Here is a 13469-nt window from a genome sequence, read left to right as displayed (position 1 = left end):
ACCTAATCACCTCCTAAAGGCTCCACCTTCTAACGCCATCACATTGGCAATTAGGTTTCAATGTATGAATTCTGGGGGGGGGGGGGCACCAACATTCAGAACATAGCAATACCTAATTAGAAATCATTCATGAGGAACTGAACTATCAGCCAACCCTTGTGTATATGCTGGGAAATAAGGTTAAATAATAGTGCTGATAACTAACTGACTGCTTCTGGAATTGTCTTTTTTTGTTATGTCTGCTAAATGTGAGGCTAGGTGTGGTGGTTCATGCCTGTAATCCTAGCATGTTGGGAGGCCAAGGCAGGAGGATAGCTTGAGGCCAGGAGTTCAAGACCAGCCTGAGGAAGACTGAGACCCCCATCTCTACCAAAAATACAAAAATTAGCCACGCACGGTGGCACATTCCTGTAGTCCCAGTTACTTGGTAGGCAGAGGCAGGAGGATTATGTGAGCCCAGGAGTTCAAGATTGCAGTGAGCTCTGATGACACCACTGCACTCTAGCCTGGGTGATAGACCAAGACTCTGTCTCAATACATACGTACATACATAAATAAATAAATAAAAATGTGATACCAGGTCATTGTCAGCTCATTGCAGAAAAACCACTATGATATTATAGTGGGGTCCTGACTCCATGACTGTGTAATTCATGGCTTTTTAAGGGTTTATAACTGATCTAACTTTGCTAAGGAGATGATTAACTGTTGGTTTCAATTCGTGGGAGTCTCATAATGAACTAAATAAAATGAACTCAATAAATCTCATTGGCTCAATTTGGGTAGTACAGGTAGAAAATGCCACATTAAATTTGTCGTGTTCAAATATTTAGGTACTGTCATGCATTTCCCTCAGAGAGAAAAGATAAAGAGGAATTTTTAACAAATTGGCCCTGGTTTGGCACATAAAGTCAAATCTAGTTTAATTCCTTTCACGGATGTGTGGGGAGTCGGCTATATATCATTTACAACAGCTTTTACACTGAAGTTCACTGTAGCCCATGTAACTAACATACACTGTGGTGGTGCTATAAACCCCAATGACAAGATGGTCTAGCACATAGGAAATACTCAGGTCGAAAGGCACCAAGAAGGGAAAACTGGAGGACACTGGTATTTGCCACTGGTCCTTGTTTTGATGCGGTCTCGGGGACAAGTACCAAATTTTTGGTAACAGAATCTGGCATCCCTGGGTGGGCCCTGTAGGCACCCCAGTGGAATGGCGCCCCACAACTGCTGGAAGAGGCAGGGAGCAGCCCCGGGCCAAAGTTGTGAGTCTTCACTGGTAGGAGCAACTTCTTTTCGAGGTCAGAGAGCAAGGGATGGCCCCAGCAGCTGCTGGAGCCTGTTCTATTATAGCTCCGGGGAATTCCCATCTCCGTCTTCTCAAAGTAGATGCAGCTCCCACCACATGAACTGAGTTGAGGAGAAGGAAATGGAACTAGAAACATCAGGACAGCCTCGGTCATTTGTTTGGTAAGTTCCCTGGAGTGCATGCCGAGACCCCGATTCCACCCATATGGCGGGTTTTCAGAACTTCAAGTTGGTTTTGTTTGTTTTGAGGCACCTTTTGGGGGTGGAAATCATGAGTTTGAGTGGAACTAGGGAAATTGTTCTGAATTTGGAGCTCATTTGTGGTTCCCAGGGAACAGGGGAATTAGGCCAACAATTTGGGGAGGGTTTTGAGCCATCCATTTGGGGTGGCCTTTGTCCCCTTTGGATTCCCATTTGTTTGATAGGCCCCAGTATTTTTGTGTTGAGGATCCCCTGTATTGTCTGTTTGTTACTTGTGAGTTTTGTTGCAACGTAAGGAAGAACATATAGCTACAAATCTATGTGTAAAGAGAATGGTGTTATTATAATTCAGTGTATGTATTGGAGTGTGAGAAGAAGTGGCTGTTACATGAAAATTCCCATTTGATTGACAGGACATGGAATTTCAGATTGTTTGTATTGGGAATTCCCTATATTCTTTGTGTTTGATTATTGGTGAGTTTTTGTATTGTGGTACCACATGTATGGAGTGTGAGGAAAGGTGGTGGTTGATGGTCTTTGGGTTTATTCTGAGCTGTTGGTTCTTTTCCCAGGAATTTGTTGTTTGGATCCTAATTTTGATTTGGAGGTGCATTCTAAAGGGTCTTCTCCATTGCCTCTTAAATCCTTTAAAAATAAAGACAAGGAGAACGACCTCCTTTGGGCACTCCAGTTGGTTTATGGTGCCTCTACTTGCAGGTGTTTGTATAGGGTTCAAAGGCATGCCAGGTTTTCTAGGATGGCAAAAACTTGTCCTTGTGCACAAGCTTTTATTAAAGGGCAAATTATATCAAGGAAAATTCACAGCTCAAATGCTTGCCCTGCCACTACAGAATTAAAATGCTGAGTCTCAAGCTCTATGTTTGAGATAAACTCATTGTTTATGGTATACAAAATGATCTGTGTTTGTAAGATTTTTGATAAATGAGGTCCTCTCACCCCCACTGGAACTCCACGGCTGGCCAGACTGAGATGCTAGGTGGGTCCACAGCCCAGGAGTGGACCTGGCAGGAGGGAGGAGCGGTGCACATGGCCTGCCACCAAGCATTGCACAGCAAGGGGAAAGGAACACCTGCCACTGCCGCCATCTTGGCACCACGTGAGGAGCCAGGAAAGGCACCTCGTGAACTAACTCTTCAGTCCAACATCCACTAAGTTATGACTCAGGGTTTGGAATGGTCTCTCCCAGCAGCAAACACAATTGGGGCCAGAGGGAGCCCATAGCCAGGGCAGGCAATGTGTGGCAGTATCCGTCAGGGGGGTTTGCATGTGCAAGAACAGCTAAAGGGTCTTTGGAGACAGTCAAAAGGAATGGGCAAAAAAGCTGCCCCAGACTGACTTTGAAAGGACCTTGACAGGAACATTACCCAGAATTGTAAGGACTCTGGGTGTCATGAATCCTCCAGGAAAGCAAATAGTTTTTTTGTTTTAAGTCCAGTATCAGACGGTGAAGGAGGGGGCCTGAAGCCCCCTGCCTCCAAAAATCCCCACTGGAGCCCTGGGAAAAATTGACAGTGGGGATTTGATTGGCACTAGCCACATGGACCAACACGGTCCAGGGGGGTCCCTTCCCCTGGCCACCATCCTGATCCCTGACACCAGCTGTGCCTGGTGCTCTGTGAGCCAGGCCAGGGGTGGCCGGGAGGGGCCAGGTTGCAGTGAGACAAGCTGTCATTAAGAAACTCATCACAGCAGGCCCAGGAGGCAAACCTAGGTGAGCAGCAGGAGCACCGGGGGTTGTTTCAGAAGCGGCAGAAGCTCACTTCTGGGGTGGCGGGGGGACGCCTCCAAGCTCCTGCTGGATGAATACCAGGGCCTGGTGAAGTATACAGGAGACTGCCATTGCGCTTTGCAGTTCAGGCCTCAGCAAGCCTGCACATCGGTCAGTCCAGGGAAAGAGGCTGAGCAGACAGAGAATGGCATGCTGGTGATGGACGCTGTGGACAGACAGCCATAGAGACGGCTCAGCAGCTCTTCCTCCCACAGCAAGGATGTCAGCAGGACATTGTCAACAGGACCCAGGAGCACACTCTGCAGAGCCCTGGACATTTCACAAGAGTGATAACGACCCTCCTTGGTAGCAGAGGTAACCCAACAAGTAAGCAAAGCCCTACACCTAGAATAGAAATTACATACATCCTGCAATCAATAACAGAAACCCATCTAAACTGAGATAGGGTGTTGCCGCTTGCCCTCCTCTGGATAAGGGTAGCCTTTTAGAAGCAGGCTTAAGTTAAGCCCCTAAAAAAAAAAAAAAAAAAGTTTATGAGAGACCCTTCCTAGCACCCTGAAGTAAATATGGTAATATAACCATAAGTAAAAGAGAATAAAGTAAAACAATATGTCAAATGAATGGGTCAGGTGCACATGAATTTGCCTCTTTCAGGGCCCGGCCCCAGTTGGAAGCAGAGAAGTGGAAGGGACCCTGTGAAGTGCGTCTAACAACTCACACCTCTTTAAAATTGTTAGAAGTGAAACCTTGAATTCATCATACTAAAGTAAAGAGGTGTAGCCCCCAGTGGAGGGGCCAGACTTAGGCGATCTAAAGTATCTGCTTGAGAAAAAGGGGGAAAAAATGAAAATGTTGATATTTTCACTAATTGTTTTTGCTTCTGTCTATAGGATAGAGAGACAACTCCTCAGTGAGGATTTCCCAGGGCTATTGCCTCTTCTGTTGACTTGTCTTGCTGCTGGGTGTGTTTTCCTAAACCTTGTTTGGTACGAGTATTTCTGTACATGATTTCTGAATTTGCAGAAGCTTGTCTCTTGGATGACTGACAGGGTACAACTAATAGCTCCACACTCAGAGGTCTCATGTTTCTTTTCTAACCCAGCCCTGTATCAGACATTGTGTGCAAGGTGACAGTCCATTTCACCTTGTCAGTCCTCATGGTTGTAGTTATTGCTTATGGCCTTTTTCACCTGATAATCTGTACCTTCTAAAACATTGTCCCAGTTCAGCAGGAAGTAGCTCAATGACTATGTCACCCCTCCTCCCATAGATAAGGAAGGGAAAATTGACAACGGAGAATATGTAACACAGAGAATGGCTGAAAAGGGTAAAAATGTTTTTCATCTCTTCAAAACCCCTTCACTGTTTTTGAAAACTAAAACCTATATCCCTGCTGCAGGCTAGTGGTCAGGACAGGCAGGAGAGTGTCATTTGTTCTTTGTGCCACAGGAGGTGGCTCAGGGGAATTGCCTGTGCAGAGGCCACATGATTGTCTTAGCCAAAGATGGGATTAATCAAAACCTTTGAAAGCTCTGTACTTCTGCTCAGAGGCAGGATGCTGGTACTTTGAGATGGGAGTCAGCCACCCTCCTCATTTGCTGGCAAATTAATAAACTTCTCTTTCCTTCTCAAAAAAAAAAAAAAAAAAATCCTGTAATTAAGGCAATAGGCTACTATCTGCAGGTAGCCATGTCAGCTGCCCAGTGGCTCATCCCTGCCTCCCCTCAGCAGGTCCCCAATGTCATTACATTTCTCATCTCAAGGAGAACTCTACGTTCAGCCTAGTCTGTCTGCACTTGTTGCCACGTGAAACACTTCCTGAAATCTGCTCCTCATGAATCCTTCTAAACAACTTGCAGAGCTCTGTATCTCCCCTAGACCCCCTAACTCCACCCACCTTGGGCTGCAGCTGATGACCTGGTCTTGCAACACAGGCAATCTCATTTAGGTAAGTATTAATTAGAGGAGTTTCATTTCCAGAGTTCATCTCAGTAGTGATACCCCTTTCCCTTCCATGGGAGAGAGATGAACCATCCTGTTTACTCAATAATCAGTGAGAGATTGGCTTTGACGTCTGTTCCACTCCTTTTCAGCTAAGATCTTTCTTAACTTGACTGAGATAGCTTGTGCCAGAGAGGGCAGAGTGAAGGTGAGATGGTCAAGAAAGTAGGCAAACAGTTTTGAGCATCAGCATCTACTCTGTGCTAAATACTGCACTCAGCTCTTTGGATGTTATTTCACCTAATTGGGACAAAAACACTATAAAATTGTCTTGTTAGGCTCACTTTCCTACTGAAGAGGCATTAAATAACTTGCCCTAAACTACATAGCTTTTAGAACTGAAGCAAAGACTTGAGCCCAGGAATATCTAATTTCAAGGTCCTTAATTTTTTCCTACTACATTTCTCTTGGAGACAGTTACTCAGTGATGCCCAGCCTCCTCAGTTAAGGAGGTCACCTCTGACTCATTACATTCTTGGTGCCCTTCCCATGTTTCTGGGAAGCTTATGGGGAACACTTCTTCACATGTTTCTGTTCCATATCTCTTGGGACCAAAAAACTATTCCGAACTAACACTTCTTCACATGTTTCTGTTCCATATCTCTTGGGACCAAAAAACTATTCCGATAATTCTTCTGTATTTCTCAGTGCATGCTCATGTGGTCCTGGACTGCATTTAGAGAAATGAAGCCAAGACTTTGGTGATAACTAAATATTTATATCTATCTGTTGATTATGTACTTACATTTAATTAAGTGGGTGCCTACTGTTCTAAAAATGCTTTTGCACAAGATCCTGAAGTTGTGCCAGGGAAACTTGACAATGGATATGCTGGGAAATGTCTTATTTCCGTGTGCTGTATTCTTGCTCAACTTTTCTAGACCACTCACATAATGCAGCAGAAAAATGATTCTTTATTCCCGCTGCCTTTCCTTAACCCTTTTCCAAAGTGGGGAAGTGTGACTATAGCTTTAAATAGCTTTCCTTAAGGATGGTAAATAAAAGCGTTATCAATGAATAAGTAGGTAAGATCAGTGAAGTCCCCGTTTGAGTTTGAGTTTTATCATTGAGTTTCACCAAACTCCAAAGAACAACATGATTACTCTTCAGAAGGATTTTCCAGGTAAAATGTCTAAGCTATGTGTTCAGGAACCATAAGATTAAAATTGAAATGGATTTGCTCCTGTGTCAGCATTTTACAAAATATTCTAATGTGGTCCCATGTATAGAAAACAATAAACACAAGAGTTCTAATGAGACCACGTATAGATACTAATGAAATGAGGCTAATACATAGATATCGAAAACCGTATTTAGAACAGTTCACATAAGTGAGCCATTGCACTGTCAAAGCTCACCCCTCTTTTTATTGTGTGGGCCTAGTTTGTGGGAGAGGAGATACATGTTCTAAAGCAGTGTTTCCCAAATCTGGCTGATTAACAGAATCACTTAGGAGAGAGCTGTCAAAAACACAGATTCTCCCCCATGTTCTGATTCAGTGGGAATGAACTGAGACCCAAGTGTGTGTTTGTTTTTAACTCTCCAGTTGATTTTGGTGATCCACAGGTTTGTAAATGACCTTGCTAAAAGATTTAGGCTACCTTTGCACTCTTAGATGTGATATAGGCAAATCTCATTAGAAGAGTTTCAAAGATTGATTCTAAGACATCCATCCAGTAATAGCAGGCTGGGATACAGGTTCAGGGAGAAAGTATACACCCGAAGAGGAATCCCTTAGTAATAAAGTGCTGTTGTCCTAAATAGACTCAGACCAAATTTCAACTTCTCCACTATTTTAGCCTTGAAAATAACAGTGCAGAGATGGTTTGGTTTCTCTCTATCACATAGAACAGTGTACCTTGATAATTCAGCCAGGGCTATGATAAGATATTTGGACTTAAACATGGTTGAGAAAAGCACTATGTAAGATGACACAGTTTCTTGGCTTACAAATACATGCATCATGCAAAGCATGACATCTTGAGACCCTGGTATGCATTTGAGAGGTGTAGGAGAGGGATTATCAGCAAAGACCAAACTACAATGGCAAGGCAAGATTATTTTTAAAAGGACTAACTGGAGAACTGTTCTTATGACTCATCAATTCATCTCCTCCTTCAGTCTGTGGAACTATTGTTGCTGCCTCTAACAAGTGGAATAAATGTATTACACTTTTTGTGATATTGTCTTAGAGATCAAGGCAGATTTGATATTCCTGGCTTGTGTAACACCTATTTCCCTCTTAAAGTACTCAAGTGTCTTCACAGGAAGTCCATTTAGATCCTGGGTCTTCTCTGAGTTATGGAGCTCTTTGAAAATTCAACAAAGAGGCTATGGTGGCTCACACCTATATAATCCCAGCTCTTTGGGAGGCGGAGGTGGGAGGATCACTTGAGGCCAGGAGTTTAAGATCAGCCTGGGCAACATAGCAACACCCTATCTTTACAAAAACTTTAAAAAATTTGGCTGGGCATGGTGGCTCACACCTGTAATCCTAGCACTCTGGGAGGCTGAGATGGGAGGATTGCTTGAGGTCAGGAGTTTGAGACCAGCCTGAGCAAGAGCAGATCCTGGCTCTACTAAAAATAGAAAATTTAGCCAGGTGTGGTGGCTCAGGCCTGTAGTCCCAGTTGCTCTGGAGGCTGAAGCAGGAGGATCGCTTGAGCCCAGGAATTTGAGGTTGCTGTGAGCTAGGCTGATGCCACAGCACTCTAGCCCTGGGCAACAGAGTGAGAGTCTGTCTAAAAAAAAAAAAAAAAAAAAAAATTAGTTGGGCATGGTGGCATGTGCCTGTAGTTTAAGCTACTTTGGAGGCTGAGGCAGGAGGATCCCTTGAGCCCGGGAGTTCAAGGTTGCAGTGAGCTATATGATATTGCCACTGCACTCCAGCCTAGGCGAGTGAGACCTTATGGAAGGAAGGAAGGGGGGCGGGGGAAGAAAGGAAAAAAGAAAGAAAGAAAAAAGGAAAGAAAAGAAAATTCTACTAAGAAACACAGACACCAAATTTTGCATGTAACTTTAGGGTCTTATGGACCCAAGCTTGAACTATCAGTCTTGAAGAAAAACTGCTGGTAGACTTTCATTTTCATTCTACCAAATGAATTTCAGTTGATTACAAAATGACTGATTGTTACACTCCATAAATTAGAATCTGGCTTTTTATACATCTGTGAATATAGCCTTTTGCTGAGATTATTACCCTGTTAAAAGTGATGTTAAAACACCTAATCCATATCAAGCCCTCACAATGTGCTTAAGGCTACTAAATGTATCTACATACAATGTAATTTTAATTCTTGAAGTCTGCATAGGAGAAGGCAGATACTCAAAGAGTAAGTAACTTCTGCAGAGTCACACAGGTTTTGCGTCACAAACTTTACAGGCCAGTATCTAACCACCATCTAGTCCATTGCTTTGCCACACTGGAATGAAAAATTTATTCTCCACCTGCAACAATTACAAATGGTGTATGGTGTTTTTACTGGGAGAAGAGCTTCCATTCAAGTAATGATCTATACCTAATAATACCCAACATTCATTCTGAAATTCTCACCACTCATCCTCACATAACTCAAATAAATTTATCTTCTTAGTTCTAGAATCAACAGGGCCAATTTAGTAATTCAGAAGATTATTTTTGTCCATTGTACTAGTTCATGGTCTCCTTGAAAGCTGAAACCACGCATGGCTCACTTACCCTGCTCACACACGGCATGCCTAGGCTGTAGGGAGATGCTCAGTGTCAAATTCAAGAATTTGTTTGCTCCTCTCAGATCTCAATGGCTTCCCAGAAGATGACATAACCTCCCAAAGATGCAAACTTTGAGAATCCTCTTGTAATAACTTTTTAACAAGCTTGTTTCATTTGGTTTCTATTATACTACATAGCATACATCCAGCTCATTTAAAACGCAGCTATTGATTTTTAGCTTTACAAATGCATGCCACTGAACAACTCACTTTACTATAAAGTTTGAAACACTATAATTCAGTGCCAAGTATTATAGTCAAACCAATCTGGGGGCTTCTGTATAAGGGTTGCACATCATTGGGAAGATTTGGTTAGCTGTGACAATTGCCTAGGGTCCTCAAAGACGCCTTTCATAGTCTAGGGCTATGCTATGTTATAGAATAGCCAATAGCCATATATGACTAGTGAGCACTTGAAATGTGGCTAGTCTTAATTGAGATGTGCTCAGGAAATCCAACATAGAAAAGAATACAAACTATCTCAATTTTTATGTTGATTACATGTTGAAATGATGTTTTGGACATACGGAATTAAATAAAATATATTAAAATTAATTTGACTCCTTTTATGTTTTAAAGTGGCCATTAGAAACTTTAAAATTACATATTGACTTGCATTAAGTTTTTATTGGACACCACTGATGTAGGGAATTTAAAGCACTCACTAATGGCACAAGAACTATTAGTAGACAGTGTTTGGAAGAAGTAATTAAAAGCTTTCTATTTTTAATCAATTATCAATTTTATAGACTATTTAATCATTTTCATAACTTTAAGTTCTTAGTTTATCAGTATGAGGGTTAAATGAACAATTTTCTTAGATTCCCTTCTGGTTCCTAGAGTTTAACAGCCATCTTTTTAAAATATCCTCCTCAGTCCAGGAAAATTCTCAGAAAAACTCCTCTAGCTTGTACAAAAAGTAGGGTTTGAGATGTCCTAGTCTGCAATTAGTTAGATATTAGAGCACTTATGATGTTTCCCACCTGGAGAGAGTGGAAATACTTTCTAGCAGTTTCTTAGAGCTTCTTGTGCTGTATGAGACTGTATTTGTGGTTGTTTTATAAAACAACTCACATATACATATGGATCACCTCAAAGCCAAATAGAAATGACCATGTAGTAGTAACTCCTCAGAAAATTTAACAGCAATTATTAAGAAGTACAAATGAAATAAACTGATCATGGTTTTGAAGTGCTGTACCTTTCACATGCTCTCAATGTTTCCTAGGAACAAAGTCACACCATTTCTAGGCTTTGTTTGAACACATTTTACTTTTGTGAAAGCTAAACCAGACCGTGTTTAATTTTATTAGTTTGCTCTTGGCAGGTGTTATATAAAATCAAATAAATTGTGTTTAAGAATCATAGAGTTAAACAAAAAATCATGACTTTAAAATGGAAAATCTTGGATTGGATTTATTCTATTCTTGATAAAGCCATGAAAAGCCTGTTTGAGTAAAACCTTCACCAAAACAGGCTAGGCATGGTGGCTCATGCCTGCAATCCCAGCACTTTGAGAGGCCGAGGTGGGGAGATTGCTTAAGTCCAGCAGTTTAAGATCAGCCTGGGCAACATAGCGAGACCGAGTCTACAAAACAAACAAAAAAACCTTTCATGTTTTAAATATGAGTTTAGAGTTAGCCATCATGAAAGATAGGTTCCAGTAACGGGATCAAAAAAAAGATAAACCTATTCTGTTAATTTTCTCTCCTTTTACTTCATACCCTGAATCTTTAGTAGTATGGTCCTTTTAGTATTTTTTCACTATTGCATTTTTTACTAGTGCAATCCTCTTCTTAGTATTATCAAGTTACATAGTGATTAAATCTGTTTTATACTGAATGGACACCACAGTTCTGTGATAAGTGGGATACTTGCTATATTACCATGGGCACCAATTTATCAAGTAAAAACTGCTGCTCCTTAATCTACTTTAAAAGCCTATCTTTTAATAAAAGACCCAATGCTAAAGGGCCCTGCCTGAATATGAGTGCATCATATTTTGATGCCTGTAGATTGCACTTGCTTCTAATAGGTATCATTGCTTTATTTATCAAACCTCTGAAGTCTCATGTTACATTAATTTTGTCATCTGATATAATCTAGCCACTGATAAAACTGGTTGTGCTGCCCCAAATATGCAAAACAATTGAATTTTCATGCCAAACAAATAAGCTGCAGTATAACTATAATAAAAATTAAAAACGAAACTTGTTTAAACATAGATAATTTTTGGCTGGGCGTGGTGGTTCACGCCTGTACTCCTAGCACTCTGCGAAGCTGAGGCGAGAGGATTGCTTGAGGTCAGGAGTTAACAATCAGCCTGAACAAGAGCGAGACCCTGTCTCTACTAAAAATAGAAAGAAGTTATCCAGGCGTGGTGGTACGCACTTGTAGTCCCAGCTACCTGGGAGGCTGAGGCAGGAAGATCGCTTGAGCCCAGGAGTTTGAGGTTGCTGTGAGCTAGGCTGATGCCACAACACTCTAGCCAGGGCGACAGAGCGAGACTCTGTCTCAAAAATAAAACAAAAAACAAAACAAAAAGAACATAGGTAATTTTAGCAAGCATTTAAATATGACACAAATGCTAAACGCTAATGGATGGGTGGCAGATTAACCATTCTTATTACAAGTTTTTTTTTTTTTTTGAGACAGGGTCTTAATGTGTCACCCAGGTTGGAGTGCCCTGTAACCCTAATTCTTGGGGTCTCAAGGGATCCTACTGCCTCAGCCTCCCAAGTAGCAGGGAAGCATTACAAGTTCTTACTGTAGAATTACTTTTACAATAGCAATTTTAAGTGTAAACCTTAACAGTAGAAGCCAAATATTTTTAGTACGTATTATTTCTATACCTACTATGGGGTAGGGGTAGGGGAGTATTCCTCAGGAAACATGACTCTAGTAAGGAAGTACTTTTCTCATTGGGGTGGACATGGAACCAGAACACCAGGATGCATAAGACAGTTTTCTTTAAAGAAATGTTTGAGGTTCTTTAAGAGTAGATGCAGTACCACACAATAGACAACCTAAATATTTGTTACATGGTATTCTAAGTTGCATGTTTGAACACAGGTTTAGTGATGGGGAGGGACAACAGGGCAGAAGCATGTTATGTAGCAACAACCAGGTAACATTTTTAATTTGCCATGGATTATGCACACAGGATTACTCTGATAAATTACTCAGACTCTAGTATTTAAATTGAGCTCATTAATTAATTTATATTTTTTCTGGCTGATGCATGAATTTTAAAAGGTAAGTGCTTAAGTAAATGCTATTTTGTGAACAGTTCTTGCACTTGACATTTAAGAATTTGTTAGAAAGATTTCCTATTAACTTCTCAGTTGACTGATAACCCCAATTCCCGAACAGCCTTGGTTACGTTATCAGTCATTTGATATATACAATCTGAGGTTCTGTGGTGTCAATAAAAATCATCAGGAAGACATACTCAAAAGATTAACCAACTAGAAAATAATCCCTAACTTCTTTCATTTCGCTGTTAATGACTTAAGTATCATATGTAAAGTATGACTTAGCAACGTCAGTACCCCCACTAAAAGGAAAGTAGCACTTAGCATTACAGACAAAATGGAGTCTCACATTTATGCCACAAAACGATGTTAACTTTTACTTCTAGGACTAGAACAGAAAGGCACACTTGGGGAAACACAAAAAAGGTGCTCTTTGCTTTCATATAAATTAAAACCCAGCATTTGTGCATGGAATTAGCTATAAGCATTAAATGGCACTTTTGTATTCTCTTGCAAGTGTACATTGTTTTTAAAGCAAATCATACAAACACAAGAAACTGCTTTGTGAAACTGCAAGTTTCTTTTCATTAACAGCCTGCTGCCTCACCCACAGAAACTCTACTAGGTAATTTAAGGCTACATAATCTTGTTGCTAATCAACCAACAACCATATCCATCACTCTGCAAAGTTATAAGCTAATGTTTAAAAAAAACACCATAAAAATCTTGCATTGGAACAATTAGACAAGTCAAATGCTTTGTACATATTCAAATGTTTACACTATGTGGAAAAGATCTAATAACCCTTGTAAGTTATGACAGCTATCTGAAATCTAAGTGTTTTTGGAATGGAGGGTAAGGGTCAGGATGAGAGAGGCTTTGCTTCTCAATGTCTTAATTCATTTTTGAACCATGTGAATGTATTACGAACCCCCCAAAATAAAACTAGAACAGTAGTATGCTTAACATCTTGCTATTATTACTGAGTAGACATCTGCCCATTTTTACTTGCTTGCTGGGAACATCATGTAATGCAGACGTCTGCAAAGGAAGCCTTACTGAAAAGAATGGTTCCAATCATTTTAAAGTTTAGTTACAGATCTTTACCTTTTCACTATACAACTTAATGTATAACCAATCTTGTTAGTTCTCAATTTTATTTTCCAAGTTCTTGAAGTCATTTTTATAGGACACTAAAA

This window comes from Eulemur rufifrons, chromosome 7 (assembly GCF_041146395.1).
Source record: "Eulemur rufifrons isolate Redbay chromosome 7, OSU_ERuf_1, whole genome shotgun sequence".
NCBI lineage: Eukaryota > Metazoa > Chordata > Mammalia > Primates > Lemuridae > Eulemur > Eulemur rufifrons.
The sequence above is the reverse complement of the archived record's forward strand: the minus strand, read 5'-3'. Positions refer to the sequence as shown.